General features: G+C 36.0%; 1 pseudogene; it reads left to right on the forward strand.

The window, feature by feature from the left end:
- Window positions 1-4,282: 4,282 nt before the first annotated feature.
- On the forward strand, window positions 4,283-5,084 carry LOC129081019 (ornithine decarboxylase-like; annotated as a pseudogene).
- The last annotated feature ends 20,362 nt before the right edge of the window (window positions 5,085-25,446 follow it).

The following is a 25,446-nucleotide window of genomic DNA, read 5'->3' on the forward strand; positions in this document are numbered from 1 at the left end:
ATTGGTTTCTCTGTTTCTACGCTTGCAGCTCACCATCTGTTATCAGCCCAGAAGCTAGACTGGCCCTTATTAAACATGAATCAGATCATGCCACTTCTCTGTTCAAAACTGTACATTTTACTCAGAATAAAAGATGATGTTCTAACAGTGGCCTAAAGGGTCTAAATGATCTGGCCATATATTTGTCTCTGACCTCAGCACCTACTGTTGTTCCCTCCTTGCTTTCTCTGTCTCAGCTATACAGACCTCCTCGTGGTCCCTTGGTCCAGAAGGCATGTTGCTGCCTTAGAACCTTTGCACTGGCTCTTCCCTCAGCCTGGACTGTTCTTCCCTCAACTATTCCCAAATGGCTACCTCCCTTCCCTTCTTCAGGTGTCTGCTCAAATGTTAACTTCTCAGTTAGGCCTATTATGATCATCCTAAGTAACATTTCGACTCTTCCCATAACCTGCCCCAGCTTTCCTAAATTATCTGACCTATTTTCCTTTTATTTCTTATAACACTTATTAGCTTTTAATATCACACATATAAAACTTTTTAAATGTTTGTTAGTTTACCTCTGTTTTGTTAACCAACATATCCAGGGTCTAGAATGGTGCCTAATACATAGTAGGCATTCAATATTTATTAAATAAGTGAATAAAGATTGAATACTCTTCCTGGTGGAAACAGGGCAGAGAATGGAGAGGGCCTGCCTCCTAGATTTTGATACAACCTCTTTCACAATATATAGGACAATCTAAGCACTGTTGACAGTTTGTGTCAGAGAAGTCTCTGACACATGCATGTCAATTATGCTTGACATTATTGAAACAATTCATTACTTTCTGAATACCCTTATGTGGTCTGTAGCTACAATTCATATTCTTCCTACTAGTATAATTTAAATATTTTATAATAATAGAAGAAACATTTGAAAATATTTACCCCCTGAGGGGTTAACATTTACCACCTACTCAGTTTGCTTGACAAAGCCTTACTTCCCCAACTTCTCTAGAAGCAGGAAGGGTGTGAAATATGCGTGAGTGGTTTCTTTTCACCACCCTAAAAAATATATTTGCAAACTTCTAGATTTTAACGCTTTGTAAATTAGATCTTGACTGAATTCAAGATGTAAATTGCAATAGAAAAATAAGACAATTTTGATTTTCTGAGTTGTGCAGTATCTACCAATAATTCTTTCTTCTTAGAGGAATTAAAATTAAAAAAAGGAAAAAAAAGAAAAGAATACTGTAAAAAGTAAAGGGAGAAAACTTCACCTTCTTTATGTTACAATTTTATTTCCTGGCATTTGAATCTAGCGCCTCCAACACAATGTCAATTAATGTCCTAAAACATTGATCAAATGCCTACTGGTTCTTAATTCCAACTTTAGATTTTCAGGATCTATAAAAGTTTAATTTTAGATCTAAATATCTCATTAAGTTGATACTAGCTCTATTGTGAAATAAACTACAAACTTATGCACCTTCCTTATATCTAAAGTAAAATGTATTAATTTAGGCAACATGGGACTTTTGGTCAAGATGGCAGAGTAGCAGAGTAGGTAAATGCTGAGATCACCTTCTCCCACAACCACATCAAAACTGCAACTTAATTATAGAACAACTACCCTTGAGAACCACCTGAAGACTCGCTGAACAAAACTCCTATAACTAAGGATATAAAGAAGAAACTATGTCAAGACTGGTAGGAGGGAGGGGTGGAGATATGAAAAGATCTGATCCCACACTCTTGTGTGGCAGTTAAGAATCAGGAGGGGTATCTTGGTGGTAGAAGTCCCCCCTAAAAAGCGAGGGGCCTGAGCCCCACACCTAGTTTCCCGGTCCAGAGCACCAGCGGCAAGTGGGAAAGTCCTTGCAGTGTGTGGCTGTGAAAATCAGTAGGGATGCTTTCCTCATGAGATAGAAGGCTGCTGTAAACCCAGGTGTACTCTTAAAGAACTTCAGCATAAATTCACTTGCTCACATTTGCCCTAAGCTCCAGCAAAGAGACAGCAATTGCAAAAAAAATCAGTGACATACAAGGAATAACTGAATTATCTGGCTTCAGGGCCAGGACTGGGGAGACAGCTTTCCCTGGGGCTGAAGTGCTGACAGCCACCATATTTCCTTTGTTGAGCCCTTGGGGCCAGTAGGTGCTAGCTGGGGACAGCAGGTGCTATCCAGCACCAATTCTGAGTCTCCATTAACTAACTAACACCGCTAGCCCCGCACTGGTGATCCTCTGAGACCCTGCCCAATCCAATTCACTTGCCAGGCCTGAATCTCCTCCAGCAGCTTTTCCATACAAGTAGCTGGCCTTGTCTTATTGTCTTATTGTCTTATTCTTCAGACTTTCATAAAATCTCTCAGAGGACCACAAACCCCAAACAAACAACAGGTGACCTCAGCATTGCTGTACTTCTTGCTAAGAGGTTCAGCCCACAATTAGTGGCAGCCAGCCTTGGTTTACACCATATACTCTCCCAGGTGCCTTCAAGTCCATCACAGGAAGATGCCCATGACAGGTCACTTTGTAGCTTCTTTAAGTGGCCCTGGCTGAATGCAGACAGTGGCTGTCCTGAGCCCTCCCGAGACCCCAGAACCAAAACATCCAGGGACCAGCTTTAGAATGCTCCAGATCACCACAGAATTAACTATACAGATGACACATCCAAAAGGTAGACTCAGCAGAATCAAGAGCCCCACAAAAGCAAATCCCACTCCATAAGGCCAATACCACATAACAGTTTGTCAGCTGTAGTTATGGCCAGTCCTCATAGCCAGTCAACCTGAGAAACAATCTCACTCACTAACATGCCAACAGCAATAATGGCCCAACTACAACAGGAGGGCACATACAACCTATACAAGAGACACTGGTGGAGCACCCAACTCGGTGAACAGGGAGATTGCAGCACTTGGCCCCACAGGACACCTATTGCGTAAGGCCACACTGCAAAAACCAGGAGAGGTAGCTGATCTACTTAACATTACATATAAACAATCAGGGAGGCAGCTAAAATAAGGAGACAAAGAACCATAGCCCAAATGAAAGAATAGGACAAACTCCAGAAGAACTAAATGAGGAAACAAGCAATCTACCCAATTCAGGGTTCAAAACACTGGTTATAAAAATCTTCAGTGACTTAGAAGAAGAATAGATGAACTCAATGAGAACTTACACAAAGAGATAGAAACCATAAAAAAAAAGTCAGAAATGAAGAATACAAAATCTGAAATAAAGAATATAATAGGTAAAATCAACAACATTTAATAAAGCAGAGGATAAAATCATATTAATAACAAACATTAAATAAAACAGAGGATAGAATTTGAGAGACAAGGTAGCTGAAAACTCCCTATTGGAATAGCAAAAAGAAAAAGAAAAACTTTTTAAATGACGATAGTTTAAGGGACCATAAGGACAACATTAATCATAATTATGTTCTCATCATAGGGGTACCAAAAGGAGAAAAGAACAAGGGATTAAAAACTTATTTGCAAAAATAATGACAGAAAACTTCTTTAAATTAGCAAGAAAATAGACATACAAGTCCAGGAAGTTCCAAACAAGATGAACCCAAAGAGGCCCACACTAAGACACATCATAATTAAAATGTCAAAGTCAATGACAGAGAGAGAATATTAAAAACAGCAAGAGAAAAGCAGTTAGCTACTTAAAAGGGAGCTCCCATAAGACCATCAGCTGATTCTCAACAGAAACTTTTCAGGCCAGGCAGAATTTGCACAAAATATTTAAGGGATGAAAAGAAAGGATCTACAACCAAGATGGCTCTAATCAACAAGGATATCATTAGCATCAAAGAAGAGAGAAAGAGCTTTCTACATTTAAAAAAAGGAAGGAGGAGGCAGAGGAGAAGTAGAAGAAGAAAAGAAAAGGGAGGGAGAAAAGCTAAAAGAGTTCATCATCACCCAACTAGTATTATAAGGAGTGTTAAAGTGGTCAGTCTCCTCAGCCTCTGCCAGCACTCCAGTGCAACTTCCTGCTGTGGTCCTCTGCAGCACAGAGCAAGGTAGTGTGCGACTAGGCAGGTGGCTCTCAGGGGAGGCTGGTAGTCTTCTGCACTGGGTGGAATCATCTGCATGGGGTCAGCTTGAGGTGCCCCTGCGCTCCAAAGTGGAGCTCATCTATGTTATCAGGACATTCCCACTGCTATACCAAGAAAACATTAATTTTCAGTGGGACTTGGGATTTATGGAGAACTGCCTTTGTGAAAAACTGGCAATAATTTCTTTAAATTCCATCTCTTAGTTTTCCTTAAGAACATCCAGAAACCATGAACAATATTAGTAATAAAGGGTTTGACTGCCATTGCCTTGATGAAGGCTTCACTGACAAGGACATTCTGGACCAAAAAATTAACAAAATTTCTTTTCTGATATGAAGATGCCTTCTATGTTGCAGACCTGGGAGACATTCTAAAGAAGCATCTGAAATGGTTGAAAGCTCTTCCTCAAGTCATCTTCTTTTATGCAGTCAAATACATTGACAGCAGAACCATAGTGAAGGCCCTAGCTGCCACCAGGACAGGATTTGATTGTGCCAACAAAACTGAAATACAACTAGTACAATTTTGAGATGCTTCCAAGGAGGATTATGTATGCAAGTCCTTGTAAACATGTGTCTAAGATATGCTGCCAGTAGTGACATCCAGATGACGACTTTCGATAGTGCAGTCAAGTTGATGAAAGGTGCCACGGTACATCCAAAGGCAAAATTAGTTTTTGTGGATTGCCCCTGGTGATTACAAAGCAGTCTGTTGTCTCATGTTAAATCCACACTAAAAAACAACAGCCTTCTCTTAGAACAGCCAAAATAACTAAATATTGATGTCATCCATGTCAGCTTCCAGGTAGGAATTGCCTGTATTCCTAAAATCTTCATGCAGGCAATTTCTGATGCCCACTGAGTCTTTGTCATAGGAGCTGAGGATGGATCTGGTTGATATTGGTGGTGGCTTTCCTGGATCTGAGAAAGTAAAGTTCAAATTTGAAGAGATTGCTATTGTAATCAACTCAACTCTTGACAAGTATTTTTAGTCAGACTCAGGAGGGACACTCATAGCTGAATTTGCCTGAAATCCCTGTGGGGGACTGGGTGCTCATTGAAAACATAGGTGCCTACACCGTTGCAGCTGCTTCTACTGTCAGTGGATTTCAGAGGCCAATATCGCAACTGATACAGCTAGTCAAGAACCAGAGAATGGAACGAAACACCACCCAGCAACCTGTGCTTCAGCTTGTATTAATGTGTAGAAGACATTTTCGTAGCTGTTGGTGTGAGTGTAGATTTAATTAAAGGATTCAGGGGACCATTTAACTTAATTATTGAAATGTCATTGTAAATAAGGTTGGTGCAGATGGAACAATATGGAAGGCTAGGAGGCAGTGTTACACTTATCTGTGTTCTTATGGAAACTATTTGAATACTTATTTTATATAGATTTTTATTCAATTTTTAAACATGCTACTAAAGAGTATCCCTCAGCTGCTGAGCAAACATTTGTAGCTTGTACATTGGCAGAAACTTAGTGTTATGACCTGTTTTAAAAATAAAGTAACCTTGAAATAATTAGGCATTGGGAAATTTTTAGTGTGTCCATCCCATATGACTCACTTTGCATGTGTATTTACAAGTGGGAATTGGTGTTTTTATTTCCCCCAAATTTGAGAAAATTGTCCCAGAGGACTTAAAGTTGATGGTTTTTTGTTATTTTTAAACTCCATAGACATGCTTTTTTTTTCTGTTGGCCATTTTTAATTCAAGTTCATGAGTCTTACCTAAAGTTTACTGTGGATTCTCACAAGAAGTAGATCTAGTCCAAGCACGTGGAAGGAAAAAGATGGAGGCGAAAGGCTATATCCTCTGCTGCTGACAGGGTCTAACATCTGCCTTAGTGGCTCAGCCCACCCTGAATGTCCACAGAGGTGGCTGTGAGGTGGACTGCCGAGAACCTCTTGTTAACTCATTAGCCTGTCACAGTCAGTGTCCAAGGACAGTGCACGAGGCCCTCGGAACCCTGCCCACAGAGACCAGGTACCTTTCCTACCCACCTTGACTTCACTCCCAGGACAAATTGCATAGTTAGAAACAAGGTAGGAATGTAGTACAGCATTTGGCAGTCAACATATTTTAATAAATTCAGCAACACTTTTTAAAAAAGGAAATGTTAAAGAATAAGAAAAAAGTTAAATAATATAAATAAGAAAATATCACAAAGAAAAAAACTCTTGCTGAAAAAGACAAATGCATAATAAAAGCAGTGTATCAACCAACTATAACTTAATAAAAAGTTTTAAAGGCAAAAGTGAGAAGGTCATGTGCAACTACTATAGTAAATTAAGGAATACATACAAACATACAAATACAAAAAAGAAAAAATAATGACAAAAACATAAATGTGGAGGAGGTGTGTAAAAATAGTTATTTTATAATGTGTTCAAAATTGTGCAACAATCAACTTAAAATACACCACTATAAACATAGCTTGGTATATACGAAGTGCATGGTGACTACAAACCAAAACTGTACAAGTGATATATCAGAAATAAAGATAAAAGGATCCAAACACAATATTACAGAAAGTCACTGACATACAAGAGAGCAAGAGAGTAAGAAAGGAACAGAGAAGAAATACAAAAACAATCAGAAAATAATTAAAATGGCAATAACTCCATAACTATAAATAATTACTTCAAGTGTAAATAGATTAAATACTTCAATCCAAAGATATAAGGTTGCTGAATGAATAAGAGTACAAGAACCATATATGTGCTGCCCACAAGAGATCTACTTCAGAATGAAAATCGCACACAGCCTGAAAGTGAAGGGATGAAAAATTCCATAAAAATGGAAACAAACAAAAATGTGATAGCAATATCTATATCAGACAAAATAGATTTTAAAACAAGGGCTGTAACAAGAGACATAAAAGCGCCTCAGTGATAAAAGGATCAATCCAACAAGAGGACATAACTCTCATAAACATCTATGCACCCAAGAAAATACATAAAGCAAATATTGACAGATAAAAAGGGAAAGATTGACAGTAATAAAGTCATACTAGGGGACTTTAACACCTCATTGTCATCAATGAGTAGATCATCCAGACAGAAAATCAACAAGGAAAAAGTGACTTTATATGGCACATTAGACCAGATATATTTAATTACTATTTTTAGAACATTTCACCCAAAGCAGCAGAATATACATTCTTTTCAAGTGCACATAGAATATACTCCAGGATAGAACACATAATAGGCCACAAAACAAGTCTTAATAAATTTGAAAAAATTGAAATCATATCAAACATCTTATTTTACCACAATAGTATAAAACTGGAAATCAATTACAAGAAAAAAAATGAAAGACACACAAATATATAAAGGCTAAATAACATGCACTAAACAATGAAAGGGTTAACAATGAGATCAAGAAGAAATCAGCAAATACCTTGAGACAAATGACAATGAAAACAAGACCAAAAATTTATGGGACACAGCCAAAGCAGTTCTAAGAATTTCAAAGTAATATAGGCCTACCTCCTATATTAGAAAACAAGAAGAAAAACAAGAAAAATTACAAATAAACACTTTAATCTCGCACCTAAAAAAAGAAAAGAAAACTAGAAAAAGAAGGACAAACACCACCCAAAGTGAGTAGAAGGACAAAATAGTAAAGATCAGAGAGGAAATGGTAAAAAGATCAATGAAACCAAATCGGTGATTCTTTGAAAAGATAAACAAAATTGATAAACAAAATTGATCCAGACACATCAAGAAAAAAAAGAGGAAGGACTTCAAGATGGTGGAGGAGTGAATGGAAGTCACACTGACCTCTTCCCAGGACCAATCTGGAAAAACAATTAAATTGTGGAGAAATCACCTGGAACAAAAAAACTGAACAAGAGCGAGAGAGAAACCTTATAACCTCAGACAGAAAGAGGAATCGGCTTTAGCATAACCTAATTGAGTGCGGTTATGCTGAGTAGGGTAATGAGTGTGGTAGAAGCTTGAGAAGTTTGGCTGGGCGCCCACCAGTGGCAGTGCCAGACGGATATTTAAATGGCCAGTTGGATCCACCTGAGAAGAGTGGGGTCTGATCCATAGGTGGGGATCTCCAGCACCAGAGCCCAAAATGTACACAGATAACAGTTAGCTGCGAAAAGTCCCATGGTGACTCTCTGCCAGAGACAGGTGGCTGGAGATGCAAAGAGCCATTTAAAAGGCCAATGCATAAATTTTTATTTGTAGCCATTACCCTGGGCTTCAGCAAAGGCGGGGGCAGAGTGGGCTGGAGCCACCTCAGGAAAGACTGGGGAAGGAGGTTTTGGGGAGAGAACTGAGAGAGTAACGGGCAGGGTCCCAGTGCTGACCTCTCCCCCATATGGCAGCAGACATTTTATTCAGGCAGACCACTCCCCTGAGCAGCCCCAGCGCGGAAGGACACAGTAGCCCCGCCCCAGTAGAGACTCTGCCCTGCCTGTGGTGCCTAAGCCTGATTGCTGAGTGTAGAGTAATTAACAACTGAAGGAGACAGGCAAAGATAGTAGATTCCTGGAAGTCATGAACAGAATGCCTAAGATCAGATGCTGTCAGCAGCTGACATCATCAGAGGCAGATCCAAAAAGAAAAAACAACAGTCTCCTACCATAGAAGTTCACACCACAAAGTCAGGAAATTAAGGCAGATCAATTTAAGAGGCAGAAGCAATAAGGAAGAGTATCACAAATAATGGGAAGACAAATAAACATCCCCCAATCGAAGGGAAAGGAGGAATCACCAAAAAGAGAACTAAATGAAATAGAGGCAAGTAAACTATCAGATACTGAGTTCAAAACAATGGTTCTAAGGAAGGTCAGTGAGTTCAGTGAGCTCAAAGAGAATTATCAAAAGCTACAGGGAGTCTATGAGGAACTTACTGCAAACTACATCAGCAGGAAAAAGGACATAGAAACTATCAATGAGACACAAGAGGAAATGAAGAATACAATTTGTGAATTGAAGAACATAGCAGAAGGAATGAAAAGCAGGCTAGATGAAGCAGAGGATCAAATGAGTGAGCTAGAGGATAAGGGAGGAAAAAAGCTCCCAGAGGGAACAAGAAAATGAAAAAAGACTCAAAAAGAATGAAAAGGTGTTTAGGGAAATGCAAGACAACCTAAAACATAATAATATCTGTATAATAGGGATTCCAAAAGGAGATGAGGAGGAAGAAGGGATAGAGAACCTGTTTGAAAAAGTAATGATGGAAAACTTCCCTAAATGGAGGAAGAAAAAGTCACACAAGTCCAGGAAGCACAGAAGGTCCCATTCAAGAGGAAGCCAATGAGGCCCACTCCAAGACACATCATATTAAAATGGCAAATATCAAGACAAAGAGAGAATCCTAAAGGAAGCAAGGGAGAAACAGGTAGAAACATACAAGGGAGTATTGATATGGCTAGCAGCTAACTTCTCAACAGAAACACAACAAGCCAGAAGGTAATGGTAAGAAATATTCCAAGTAGTGAAAAACAAAGGCCTGCAACCAAGACTGCTCTACCCAGCAAGGCTCTCAGTTAAAATGGAAGGTGAACTTTGGAGTTCCCCAACAAAAGAAGGCTAAAGAATACAGCTCCACCAAACCAGCACTGCAAGATATGCTAAAGGGACTGCTTTAAGAAGATGAAGAAAAGAGTAAGAATCAGAGGAACAGTTACAAAGGGAAAAAATGACTAAGTACCTATCAATAATAACTTTAAATATAAATGAATTAAATTCTTCAATCAAAATACATCGGGTAGCTGAATGGATAAGAAAACATGACCCATACATATGTTGCATACAAGAGACCCACCTCGGAACAGACAACTTACACAGACTGACAGGAAAAGAATGGAAAAAAAATATTCCAAGCAAATAGGAAAAAAAAAGCTGGGGTTGCAATAGTTGGATCAGACATTATAGATTTCAAAACAAAGGCCATAAACAGAGACCCAGAAGAACACTTCATAATACTCAAAGGAAGACATAAACATTGTAAACCTATATGGACCCAACATAGGAACACCCAAGTATATAAGGAAAATCTTGGAGGACTTCAAGAAAAATATACCCAGGAACACATGGAGAGTAGGGAATTTTAACACCCCACTGTCAACACTGGATAGATCTTCCAAACAAAACATCAACAAGGATATTGTGGAACTGAATGACTCATTAGATCATATGGCCTTAACTGACATACATAGAACCTTTTGTCCCAAAGAAGCAAAATACACATTCTTTTCAAATGCACATGGAATGTTTTTGAAGATAGATCTCATGATAGGACACAAAACAAGTCTCAATGAATTTAACAACATTGAAATCATAACAAGCATTTAATCAGTCCACAAGGCCTTGAAACAAGAAACCATCCAAGAGAAAAATTCAAAAGCATTCAAACTCATGGAGCCTGAATAGCATGCTACTAAACAATGAATGGGTCAATAATGAGATCAAAGAAGAAATTAAAAAGTTTCTGGAAACAAATGAAAATGAACACACAACAGTCCAAAACCTATTGGAAATGGTGATGGCGGTCCTGAGAAGGAAGTTAATAGTAGTACAGGCCTACCTAAAAAAGAAAGAAACATTTCAAATAAACAACCTAACCCTACATCTTCAAGAACTGGAGAAACAACAAACAAAGCCCAGAGTGAGTAGAAGGAAGGAAATAGTCAAGATCAGAGCAGAATTCAATGACATAGAGACTAAAAGAACAATTCAAAGGATCAGCCAATCCAGGAGCTGGTTCTCTGAAAAGATAAACAAAATAGACAAGCCTTTAAGCAGAGTCATCAAGAAAAAAAGGGAGAGGACCCAAATAAATAATATCAGAAATGAAAGGATAAATAAAACTGATACCACAGAAATATGAAGGATTATAAGAAACCTATGAACAATTATATGCTGAGAAATTTGAAAACTTTGATGAAAGGGAGAAATTTCTAGAAAAATATAACCTTCCAATACTGAAGGAAGAAGAAGCAGAAAGCCTGAACATCCAATAGCAGCTGGTATAATTGAAGCTCTAATCAAAAAGCTCACAAAAGCCCTGGACAAGATGGTTTCAGAGGAAAATTGTGCAAAACATTTAAGGAAGAGCTAACCCCTATCCTTCTCAGACTATTCCCAAAAATCCAAGAAGAGGGAAGACTCCCAAACTCTCTGTATGAGGCCAGCACCATCCTAATCCCAAAACCTGATAAGAACTCAACAAAGAAAGAAAACTGCAGGCCAGTATCACTGATGAACATAGATGATAAAATCCTCAACACAATATTGGCAAACCACATCCAGCAATACATTAAAAAGATCATCCACCATGGTCAAGTGGGGTTCATCCCAGAAATGCAAGGATAGTTCAATATTTGGAAATCAATAAATGTAATATATCAAATAAACAAAAGGAAAGACAAAAGCCACAGGATCATATCAATAGATGTGGAAAAAGTATTTGATAAGGTACAGCACCCATTTATGATAAAAACACTAAGCAAAGTGGGAATAAAGGTGGCATGCCTCAACATAATAAAGGCCATATATGAAAAACTTACAGCCAACATCATACTCAATGGGCAAAAACTAAAAGCTTGCTGACCAAGATCAGGAACAAGAGAAGGTTGTCCACTTTCACCACTTCTATTCAACATAGTACTGGAAGTTCTAGCCACAGCAATCAGACAAGAAAAATAAATAAAAAGGCATCCAAATTGGAAAGGAGAAAGTAAAACTATCATTGTTTGCAGATGACAAGATAGTGTACATAAAAAAACCCCATAGACTCCACACAAAAAAACTACTCAACCTAATAAGAGATTTTGGCAAAACAGAAGGATACAAAGTTAATATTCAGAAATCAAAGGCATTTTTGTACAGCAATAGTGAAATATCAGAAACAGAAATCTGGGAAAAAAATCTCATTTGCTATAGCAACAAGAAAAATAAAGTACCTAGGAATAAAATTAACCAAGGAGGTAGAAGACCTGTATGCAGAAAACTATACAACCCTGAAGAATGAAATTAAGGAAGACACAAATAAATGGAAGTATATACCATGTTCATGGATTAGAAGAATTAACATCATCAAAATGTCCATACTACCCAAAGCAATCATTAGATTCAATGTAATCCTTATTAAAATACCAATGACATATTTCACAGATATAGAAAAAATATTTCAAAATGTATATGGAACCATAAATGATCCCAAACAGCTGCAGCAATTTTGTGAAAGATAAACAAAGTAGGAGGGATCACAATACCTGACATCAAACTATATTACAAGGCTACTGTAATCAAAACAGTCTGGTACTGGCATAAGAACAGACACAAAGATCAATGGACGAGAATAGAGAGCCCAGAAATAGACCCATGTCTCTATGGTCAATTAATATTTGACAAAGGGAGTAGAAGCACAAAATGCAGTAAAAATAGCTTCTTCAACAAATGGTGTTGGGAAAGCTGGACAGCTACATGCAAAAAATTGAAATTTGACCACGAACTTACACCATACACAAAAATAAACTCAAGATGGATAAAAGACTTAAATATAAGTCATGACACCATAGAAGTCCTAGAGGATAATATAGACAGGAAACTCAGATATTCTATGCAGCAGCATTTTCACCAATATATCCCTTAGAGTAAGGGACATAAAGGAAAGAATAGACAAAAGGGACTTCATCAAAATAAGAAGCTTCTGCACAGCTAAAGAAAACATCAGCAAAATGAAAAGGGAGCCAACTGTATGGGAAAATATATTCGCTAATGGAACCTCTGACAAGGGTTTGATCTCCAAAATATATAAAGAACTCAATGATTCCACTACAGGGAGACAAACAATCCAATTAAAAAATGGTCAAAGGACCTGAACGGACACTTCTCCAAGGAGGACATACACAGGGCCCAGAGACATATGAAAGGATGTTCATCATCACTAGCCATCAGAAAAATGCAAATTAAAACTACAATGAGATACCACTTCACACCAGTCAGAATGACCGTCATAAACAAATCAACAAACAACAGGTGCCGGCAATGTTGTGGAGAAAAGGCAACCCTAGTCCACTGTTGGTGGGAATGCAGACTGGTGCAGCCACTGTGGAAAACAGTGTGGAATTTCCTCAAAAATCTAAAAATGGAATTGCCTTTTGACCCAGTGATTCTACTCCTGGGATTATACCCTAAGAATCTCAAAACAGCAACTCAAAAGAATCTGTGCACCTTAATGTTCATAGCAGCATAATTTATAATAGCCAAGTACTGGAAGCAACCTAAGTGCCCATCAGTAAATGAGTGGATCAAAAAATGATGTTACACTTACACAAGGAATAATACGCAGCAGAAAGAAAGAGCTACTACCCTTTGCAACAGTACAAATGAAACTGGAGAGAATTATGCTAAGTGAAATAAGCCAGGGGGTGAAAGATAAATACCATATGATCTCATGTATAATTGGAGCCTAATCAACAAAACAAGCCAGCAAGGAAAATATAACCAGCAACATTGAAAGAAAAAACAAACTGACAATAATGAGTCTGAGGGAAGGAAGGGGGTAACGAGGTAAAGAAAGGAAAGGGTCAAATCAAAGAACATGTATAAAGTATCAATGGACAAAGCCAAAGTGGGGAAGGATTAAAGGTGGGTGGTGGGGGTGGGTTTGTCAGGGGAAAATCGTGAAGGGAAAATGGAGACAAATGTATAAGAACAATAAAGAGAAAATTTTTTAAAAAAGAAAAAAAAGAGAAAGGGACCAAATAAATAAATCAAAAATGAAAGAAGTGACAACTCACACCAGATAAATACCAAGAATTATAAGAAAATGTTATGATATATGCCCAGAAAGTGAATATTCTGGAAGAAATAGATAAATTCATAACAGTATTCCAAGACTGAGTCAAGATGATACAGAAAACATGAACAGGCTGGTAACTACTAACAAAATCAAATCAGTAGTGAAAAAAAAATTCCCAACAAACAAAAGTTCAGGACCAAGTGGCTTGAAAAGTAAATTTTATCAAACATTCAAAGAGGAATTAATACCTATCCTTCTCAAACTGTTCCATAAAATTGAAGAGAGGAAAGGCTTCCAAGCTCATTTTACGAGGCGAGCATTTCCCTGATTCCAAAATCAGACAAAGAGATAACAAACGAAAATTATAGGCTTATATCTGATTAATATAGATGCAAAAATTCTCAACAAAATATTAGTAAACCAAATTCAGCAATAGATTTAAAAGATCATATACCATGAATAGGTGTTCAGTATCCATAACTCAGTTTATGTAATGCATCACATAAACAAAATGAAGAATAAAAATTATACGATCATATCAACAGATAAAGAAAAAGAATTTGGAAAAAAATACAATATCTATTTATGATTAAAAAACTCAGCAAAGTGGGAATAGAGGAAAAATGCCTCAACATAAAAAAGCCTTATAGGACAAATGCACAGCCAGCCTCATACTCAATGGGGAAAAGCTAAAAGTGTTTTCCTTAAAATCAGGGTCAAGACAAAGATGCCCACTACATTTATTCAACATAGTACTGTAAGTCCTAGCCACAGCTATCAGACAAGAAAAAGAAATAAAAAGAATCAAGTTGGAAAGGAAGAAGTAAAATGGTCATTTTTTGCAAATGGCATGATACTATACTATATGTGGAGTACACTAAAAACTCCTCCAAAAACCTATTAGAATTGATAAATAAATTCAGTAAAGTAGGGAGATAAAAAATTAAAATTCAGAAATTACTTGCACTTTTATATACCAACAATGAACTATAAGAAAGAGAAAATAAGAAAATGATTCCATTTACAATTGCATCAAGAAATACCTAGGAATAAATTTAACTGAGGAGGTTAAAGACCTGGAGTTGGAAAATCATAAGACATTGAAGGAAAATATTGAAGACAATGCAAATAAGTGGAAGCATATACCATGCTCATAGATAGGAAGAATCAAGCCTGTTAAAATATCCATACTGCTCAAAGTAATCTGCAGATTAAATGCAATCCCTATCAAAATATCAATGGAATTTTTCATAGAACTAGAACAAATAATTCTAAAATTTATATGGAACCATGAAAAGTCTCAACTAGCCAAAGAACAAAGTTGGATGTATCACACTACCAGATACTGAACTATGTTACAAGGCCATAGTAATCAAAACATCATGGTATGGGCATAAAAACAGACATATACTTCAATGACACAGAATGGAGAGCCCAGAAATAAACCCACATTTATATGGTCAATTAGTCTTAACAAAGGAGGCAAGAATATACAATGGGGTAAATATAATCTCTTTCATAAATGGTTTTGGGAAAACTGGACAGATTCATATACCATATTCAAGAATAAACTCAAAATGGATCAAAAACTTAAATATAAGACTGAAACAATAAAACTTCTGGAAGAAATCATAGTAAGTAAACTCTTTGACATTGCTTTTAGTAACATATTTTTTAGGATCTGTCACCTTGGACAAGGAAAAAAAAGAAAAAATAAACACATGGGACTATGCCAAACTAAAGTGTTTTTCACAGTGAAGGAAACCATCAACAAAACAAAAGACAACCTACTGAATGTGAGAAGATACTTGGCCAATGACATATACAATAAGAGGTTAATATCCAAAATGTAGAAGAAACTCACACAACTCAACACACACATACAAGTGGCCAAATAAACATATACAAAGTTGCTCAACGTCACTAGTCATCAGAAAAATGTAAATTAAAACCACAATGAGAATGAGATATAACTTCTCACTTGTCATAAGTTGTATCATCAATAAATCAACAAACATGTGTTGGTGAGGATATGGAAAATAGGGAAATTTCGTGCACTCTTGGTGGGATTCCAAACTGGTGCAGCCACTATGGAAAACAATATGGAGATTCCTTAAAAAATTAAAAATAGAACTACTCTGTGACCCAGCAATTCCACTTCTACATATTTATCCAAAGAAATCCAAAGCATTAACTCAGAAAGATATATGAATCTCTATGTTTATTGCAGCTTTATTTTCAATGCCAAGATATAGAAGCAACCTAAGTATCCACAGATAGACAAATGGATAAAGACATGGTACATACAATGAAATATTATTACTAAGGCATAAATAGGAATAAAATCTTACAATTTGCTACAACATGGATTGGCCTAGAGGGTTTTATGCTAAATAAAATAAGTCAGTTAGAGTAAGAAAAATAACATATGATTTCACTTATATGTGGAATGTAAAAGGCAAAATAAACAAACAGAAAAAAACCTCATAGATAATGAGAAAAAACTGATGGTGGCCAGATAGGAGGAGGGGCTGAGAGTCTGGGTAAAAATTGTGAGGGAATTAAGAAGTACACATTGGCAGTTACAAAATAATCATGGGTATGTAAAATAGAGCACAAGAAATGTAGTCAATAATATTGTAATAACTATGTCTAAGTCCAGGCAGATACTGGACTTATTAGGGTGATCACATCATAAGTTACTATAAATATCTAACTATTATACTATATACCTGAAACTAATATACTATTGAATGTCAACTCTAATTGAAAAATAAAACAAGTAAGCTTTAAAAATGGAAGGAATAAAAGATATAGCATTGAACAACCTTCACTGTGAACTTTGGAGATGGATAGTGGTCAAATATTCTCCAAGCAACAGTCATTTTTACGTCTCTACCACAAGACACTTTTTAAATGTTCATATTTTATTTTAACAGGCTTGGTTGGTTCTGTCCTTTCAAGAACTGCATCCAAGAAGAGATTAGATGTGTAGGAGAGTCTTTGGGTGTCTCCCATGCAGGACAGCAGGATCCAATCAACCTGCAGACAGGAAGCTGTGTCTAGGTGATGAGGTGTGCCTAAGCTGTGCCTAGGATGCCCGCCTGTGGAAGACGATAAGGAAGGAAGAGCCTCAGACACCAGCGCATGTCCAAAAACGTTTCAGCCATGCCAGTGGGAAGCCTTGGAGCCAAGCCTGCTGTTGCCAGAGAGCCCACAGCTCCAAGGAAAGGGCCTGTGTCAGGACTCCACAGTCCGTTGTGCTGAGTAGTCAGCTGGTAGCAGCTTGTGGGGAGTGTGATCTTAGAGAGTGAGAAACCAAGAGGAAGGAGCCCCCATCCCAATTGCTAGTGGCACATCCCCTTGAGCAGTTATTACTTTCATGCGTTATCCTTTTTATTCAGTTTGCTTCCTTGCTTGTTAGGTTTCTCCTGCATCAGAATATCAGCTTCCTGAGAGCAGGGGCTTCATCTGTTGTTTCAATCTCTGGCTCCGAACACAGACCAAACACTTAGTAGGTATTCAGATATTTGTGGAAGGAATGATTGCATGTTGGGAGATCTTGGATTGACAAATTATTAGATTGGAACAGGAATTTTGAAACCATAAAGGCTCAACTCATCCAGTTACCATAATAAATATTCATATTTTTTCTTAAAAAAGTAAAACATTAATTTTGATTTTAGTAATTCACAATATTTAATAATTATATCAGGTGCTAAAATTTGCTTAAGGATAACTTACATAGAAACACCTTACTAATTTAAAAACTAAGAATTTAATTAAATATTTAAAATATTTATGTAAAATATAATTTTCAATTATCTTTTCCCTCATAATTATTGATTTATATATCCACCTGAGGGAAAGAGAGAATCTATTTTTCTTTGTATTCCACACATCTAGAGTATTCCTGGCACAGAATAGATGTTTAATATAATAGTTGAATGAATAAAATAATTCAAATGTTAAAAAAAAATTTATTTAATGAAGAAGTTCCCTAAAGAACATTTGACTTAAAAATATGCTCTTAGACTAGTCTTACTGTTATCTGAATATAAAGTAATAAAAATGCTTGTCTTTAAAAATATCCCCTGAATTTAAATGTTTGGCAACATACTTAAATACCTAATATGTTCATAACCTCTAGCTTAGTAATTACACTTTTGGCATTCAACTTTGAGAATGTGTTAATAAAAACTTAATATAACTTTAAAATAACATTGTGTTTAATGCAACCTAAAATGACCTATAGTAAGAAATAGTTATGTAACTAATGTCAACTCTTAACAAAATCACATGCTGATATTACTGGTCATATTTATAAGCCATTTTATAATATGAAAAAAATCTATAATATTGAGTTTATAAAGCTCCATTCTATATTACATATAAAGTATAAATACAACCAGGCTAAAACTTACATGTAGAAAAATTACTGGAAAAAATATTATTTAATTGTTTTCTATGATTTTGTGTGGGTGCTGTTACGATGGGGAAACTTTCCCCTTCTGCCTTTAGTTCTTCTGTTGGTCAAACAATGACATACAGCAGATTAACAGGAGAAAGTCAAATGTTAATACATGGCCACAGGGAATTCACATGAGCGTGAAAATTCCAAAGACAGTGAGGCAAAATGAGGTATATATACGTCCTTTTGGACTAAGAAGGGAGAGGTAGAAGATTCACAGGCAGATGAGAAAGAGCAAATATTTGGTAAACAAAGTATTGCAGGGCCACCCACAAACAGCGGGACATAAAGGGGAATCTAGGGACCAGATTTTTGCTTGGTTCCTCCCTGTCTACCACACTTAATTCAAATATGCTAAGGTGATTATACTAAGGTAAATATGCTAAGTTTCCCTTACGAAATCAGCTTTTTCTATCTGAATTTCTTTAGGGAGATAAAACAACAACAACAACAACTGTTCTTGAATTTGTTGGGCTTTAATTGTTTTCAGCTCAAAATAATCTGAATGGCACTTTCTCAAAATAATCAGGGTGGCACTTTCTAGGGGAGGACTTGTTTCTGAGGCTTTTCTTTTCATGTTTTTCCTCTAAATTCTTTTATTATAGTGTATATTTCATCATCTTTTGCTTGAATAATTGCAACCTACCCACTGTCACAAATGCATCATTTTTTTCATTATCTATTAATTAGCTAGAGTAATCTTAAATAAATTAAACCCTTCTTAAAAGAGTTGGTTTTCTAGTTCAGAAAGAATAAAACCCAAACTCTTTAACTAGTTGACAATAACATGATTGATCTGACCTGCTATATAGATCCTATATTTATTGAATACATATTTAAAAAACATTTACCATTTCTTTTATAATTCATCATTGTCTTTTGGAAGCAGAATCTTATTTATGCTCTTTTGTTCACAAAAACCCACCTAAGTCACTTATGATCAATTACATTCCCCTCATAGCTTACTTAATTTGATAATATTAGCAAATTTTGCTAATAGAACATACTCATATTCCTCTCATGTAAATATAGGTACAAATAAGACAAATCACCTAAAAATGCTGCTAGTAATATCCACTAAATAAGGAGGTGTGAATGAATGATTGTCAAGATGAAAACATGTTAAATGATCTTTTTTCTTTGTTATTATATAGGAACAGTGAGCTTTCTGTAGCAAAACCCCTAATTGTTTAAGGGAGATTAAATCAGTTGCTCTAGGAAAGTAGAATTAGAAGTTCATTGACATTTATTCTGCTCCTACCTGTGGTAGATAATATTTATTTGTTTATCTATCTTAAGTCTGGAAATGTTAATAAATACCAGATACAAGGAAAACAAACAAAGATGGCTAGACAATAGCCTGAAATACAGCTGAATCTTTCACTTAGTTCCAGTTCAGTGGATCTCCTGGGGTTGAAATTAAAAGCACCAGCTCAAATCTGTCTTACAGAAAAAGAATGTAAGATACATAGGCAATTTTAAATTTTCTAGTAGCTACATTTAAAAAGTTAAAATGAAACAGGTGAAATTAGTTTTTGATAATGTTTAACTCACAATATCTAAAATATTATTATTTTAATATGTAATCAGTATAAAAATTATTGAGGTATTTATTTTATTTTTTTATACTCAGTTTTTAAACTCCAGTGCACATTTGATATTCAAGAAGCATCTCAGTTTGAACCATCCGATTTCAAGTGCTAGGTAGCCACCTAAGGCTAGTGGACAGTACATTGGACAGCATAGGGCTCAGTAATAAACTAAGGGGAGAAAGTAACTAAATAAATTTGTTTTTCTGTGTAGTCCATGATGCAAATGTAAATACTTCTCTGGGATTAGTTACCTTCTGTTTTTGAGATACCAAAGCCAAGAAGCCTGAATTCAAACAGTCTGATATGAGCTGTCCAAGATTCCAGCCAGCCAAGGTCAATCAGTGGATGTACTTGGTTGTACATGGTTGAAACTTGACAAGGTTTCCCTTTGCTATCCAGACAAGTTTGCAATATGCCCCAGTCACGTTGATCTTTAGTTCAGATGACTGTATACTTGATTTTTCAAACAGGGATACTTTTAAAAGAGAAAGGAAGTACTCTAAATAATTACCTTGAGATAACAGGTATAATATGAGACTATCTCAGCTGGCAAATCAGGATACATTGCCACCCAAATTTTAGTCAGAATTTCCACCTCTCATAAGAACTTGGGTTACTATCAGTGTGCTCATATTTATTCAGGACCTCGGTAACTCCATGAAGATAAGCCAGTTCCCACAGGAACCCTGCACCCAAAACCCTCAATTCTCTCTATAGAATTCTAGTTCTTATCCCAAGAGCTGGTGTCATAAAGGGTCTTTCACTCCCATGTGTAATAACATTGCTTGATGCAATTTTCAAGCTTCCTTGTATACAGTTTTCCACTGTGAATCATACTTAAATTGGGGGTTTAATGACAAATGGCTGTTGTCAGCTAACTGGACTTCTTCTTGGCAGGGTCTCCTAAGGAGAGTAGAGGGCTAGTAAAGGAAACTGTACATGCAGATGGCCAGGAGATCTCTCTCTCTCTCTCTTTCTATCTTTTCATCCAATATATGTAAAAAGGATTAGAGAACTCAGCTGTGACAGCTGAGGGAAATGTTTCATGAGAAGTAACAGATGGTTCAAAGCCACCCTCATTGCTGAGTGAGATGGAGAAAGCCCATGGCCCTGGAAAATTGAAGATATGGAAATATCTTCATAATATTTTTGTTTGACTCTTTAATCTATTTCAGACATAGCCTCCAAAATAGAAAAGTAAAGGATTTCTTTTTTTGCTGCTGAATACGTTGAGCTCAGACAGGTAAAAGATACCAAAGTAGTATGGGTGCAATGCCATACTATTGAAACACAGAACAACAGAACAGAAAATTGAATGAGGGGAACTTACCCCTATTAGCTCCAGGGCAGTTGGATAAAAGTCCCAAATTAGGATGTTGTTGGTATTATTGTTGTTTATGTTAAGGCTGAACTATTTTACAAAATTGGAAGATACTGAGTTACCATATGAGGTTATATTTAATGGAGAAACTGCAGTTCAGATTACTCAGAGCAAAGAGGCATAGAGTAAGATTTAGAGGCTAGTGTGAGTATTACAACAAAGGTATTGAAAAGTGCAAAGTACTCAAGGCCATTCATTGATTCATTGAACATTTATTGAGCACCTACTATATGGTAATGTTTTGCTTTAGGTTCTATGATCAGCTGTGAACAAAGTGGAGAAGGATTCTGTCTTCTACATTACAACAGCAATAAATTGGCAAAAAAGTAAGCAAATAGTAAGATAATTTCAGATGTGTATAGGCACAAGAAGTAAACTTAAAAGGGTCTTGAGAGAAGTATAAGTAAAATGGAATAGGCATACTTTAAATTGTGGGGTCAGGGAAGACTTCTCCAAGGAGGTGGTACTTAAGATAAAATCTGAATTGTAAGAAGGAGCCTTCCAGGTGACAGAAATATCATATGCAAAGGTAGTTTGGCCCACTCTGTGCCAGGCATCATTTTAGGGTACCAGGGATATAGTGTGAATAAATTAGACAAAATTCTTGCCCTCATAGAGCTTATATTTCAGCAGGGGTGGAAAAAATCAACAAGGGCTAAATAGAAAAACTTACAAAAAAGGTAAGGTGCTAGGTTGAAAAATTAATCAGGGACGGTAATAGGTTATGGCTCAGGGAATTTTTCACCTAGAAGGTAGCAGTTGAGCAAAGACTTCTAGGAGGTGAGAGAGTAAGCCATGGAAATTTATGGGGGAAGACAAGTGATCTAGAGAGAGGGAACAGCCAGTGCCAAGGACTTAGACAAAAATATGTGCAGCTTATCTGAGCAACAACAAGGAAACCAATATGGCTAGACTTTACCCCAGAGAAAAAGCAATTTATACTTAATATTTAATAATAGAATATGATGGGTGCCTTGAATGTGGAGAACATCTTTTCATCCCCAAACCATCATTCTTTCTGCACAGAGTTCTTTCTCTGATAATGGAAGAGCTGTATCTAGATCAGGGAGATAATGCTCACTCCAGGTAATTTTCTTTTTTGGCTTTTGTATTTTCCTCAAGTTCTTCAACTCCTACAATTCTCTCTAGATCCTATAAGTCACAGAACTTAATGTGTTCAGAAGTAGTTTTCTTCAATATTTTCTAATTTGATTCACTGACCTGTAAAAAAAGATTAAAGAAAGATTTTTTGATCAATACTCTAAGACTTCATGATTTCATCAATTGGTAGTATGTTGTCTAAGCTTCAATTCTTTAGGGGAATTTCCAGATATCTTTCAGTTATTATTTTCTGTATTTATTCATGGTGGGAAGAAAACATACTTTGTTTGATTTTGACTATTTTACAAATATTAAAATTGTTTTATAGCATTCAGTATAGTCTTAGTGATTGTTCCATATGCATTTGAAAAGAATATTCTATTGTTAGATGGAAGTTATGCAAATGTCATTTATATCATTTGGTTGGTAGTGTTATTAAATTGCATATATTCTTAAAGGTTTTCTATCTAGCTTTTCCTACCAATTAGTGAGAGAAATAAGTTGAAACCCCTGACCATAATTGTGGATATTTTTTTTCCCTTTTGAGTTTTATCAACTATTTCTTCATATATTTTGAAACTCTATGTAAGCATACACATTTGTAGCTGTTAGGCTCTCTTAACTGATTTGTTGATCATTATGAAATGTGCTGTTTTATCCTTGATTGTATTCCTTGAAATAAACTTTAGCTGATGTTAGTATAATTGGGCTTTGTTTTATTGTCCAATCTAACGTTTGCCTTTTAATTAGAGTATTTAAACAATTTAAATTTAATTTAATTTTTGATATAGTTGGGTTTAAATCTACCATCCTGACATTTAAGTTATATTATTAATTGCTTCTTTGTATTCCTTTACTCTTTTTCTGCTATCTTTTGTAAATGAATACGTTTTTATTATTATATTTTTTCTCCACCATTCTTTTATTAGCTATATTTATAAAAAAAATTTTAGCAGTTTTTCTTGGGTTATACTATTGATTTTTAAATTATCATTTTATACCTATAACTAATAGAGTACTACCTAATGTATAATATTAAAACCTTACAACAGAGTGCTTCCCCTTCCTGTCTTTTGTGTTATTGTTATGATACCTTTTTCCTACATGTTATAAACCCTTCAATATACTGCTATTAATATTTCTTTAGTCAATTATCTCTTAAATAGGTTAAACATTAGAAAAATGCTTTATACTTATCCACAAATTAACTATTTCTGACATTCTTCATTCTTTAATGTAGGTCCACATTTTCAAATAAATAATACCATTTATTTCTGCCCCATTTTCTTTTTTTTTAAAGATTTTATTTGTTTATTTTTAGAGAGAGGGGAAGGGAGGGAGAAAGAGAGGGAGAGAAACATCAATGTGTGGTTGCCTCTCATGCGTCTGCCACTGGGGACCTGGCCTGCAACCCAGCATGTGCCCTGACCAGGAATTGAACCAGCAACCTTTTGTTTTGCAGTCCAGCACTCAATCCACTGAACCACACCAACCAGGGCTCTGCTACTTTCTTGTAGTGTAACATGCTGGCAATAAATTCTCTCAATTTCATCTTGATAAAAATTTTTATTTTTTCCTTAATTTTTTGACCTTTATTATTTTTCACTTACAGTTGACATAAAATATTATTTAGTTTTAGGTGTACAACATAGTCATTAGCCATTACATAATTTACAAAGTGATCACCCTGATAAATCTAGTGTGGAAGAAAAGGGGCCATAGGCTAAGCCTGACAAGCTCCGGGGAGGCCTGTGTGACAGCCTTGTGAACTAGGAAACCTAAAGTAACCTAGATGGTCTGAACTTAGAACTTATTAACTAAAATCAGTTTATGGCAGGTAGTCATGTCCTAAGCTCTAATTTTCCCTGATAAAAGTCAATTTTAATTAAGCCTGTCTATTGTCTTTTTGCACCTATGATGACATACCTTTGGAGTGTCAAAGTAATTTCCATTTTCTGGATCCCGCACATGCAGGCACTACACCAGAGAGAGACCACAAACCCCCTCACTGTTACTGTCACTGTGTTAACTGTTGACTGTTAACTATCCTGTACCCACCTATGTAAAAGAAGTTTGTATCCATCATTTTACTTTTTATCTAATCCCAGAGGTTTCTCCACTTTGCTTTCTCCTGCTTTTCTAATATATCACCAAATGGATTTCATGGAACCCCTTGTGTCTTCTCTTTAAATTGTAATGTATAAAGTAAGGTGAAAACTCTAATTTTGAGGAGCATTTTCTCAATCCATTGAGATTTTGCTTCCTGGCAATTGTCAGTTTATCGCAAATAAAGTCAAAAAAATTCTCTACAGGTTTGAATGTTTCTTACCTTGGCACTAGTAGAGATAAGAAACCATACAGAGTTATTACAGTATGATTAACTGTGTTTCCTAAATTGCACTTTCTATTCCTGTCACTATTCTGTAACTACCAGCTTGTACTTTTTAATCCCTTCAACTTTTTCACCCATCCCCCCCATCTGGCATTTGGCAGCCCCTCTACCATCTCTCAACCATCAAAATGTTCTCTGTATTTATGAGTCTGTTTTTGTTCTGTTTGTTTATTTGTTTTTGAGAACTATTTTGTGTGGCATACGTACTTCTATGCCAGCTTTTGTTTGTTTGTTTGTTTCCATTTTCATGAAATATCTTTTTTCATCCCTGTACTTTCAGCCTGTGTATGTCTTTTGATCTGAAGTAAGTCTCTTATCGATAGGATATGTAAGGGCTTTGGCTTTTTTATACATTTAGCCTCCATATGTCTTTTGATTGGAACATTTAATACATTTGTATTAAGGTGATTGTTGATATGTATTATTGCATTTTATTATTCATATTTTTTATCTTTTCTTCTTCTTAAAGAACATGAAATATTTCTTGTAATACAGGTTTGGTAGTGATGAACTCTTTTAGTTTTTTCTTGTCTGGGAAGCTCTTTATTTCTCCTTCAATTTTATTTTATTTTTATAATGATTTTGTAATTGTATTTTTCCATTATCATTTTGTCCCCTCATATCCCCCAGTACCCTGCAATCACCACACTGTTGTCCATGTCCAAGACTCCTTTTTCCTTTC

The sequence above is a fragment of the Pteronotus mesoamericanus genome, unplaced genomic scaffold, assembly GCF_021234165.1.
Source record: "Pteronotus mesoamericanus isolate MK-2021 breed Mesoamerican mustached bat unplaced genomic scaffold, CSHL_Meso_final contig_94, whole genome shotgun sequence".
NCBI lineage: Eukaryota > Metazoa > Chordata > Mammalia > Chiroptera > Mormoopidae > Pteronotus > Pteronotus mesoamericanus.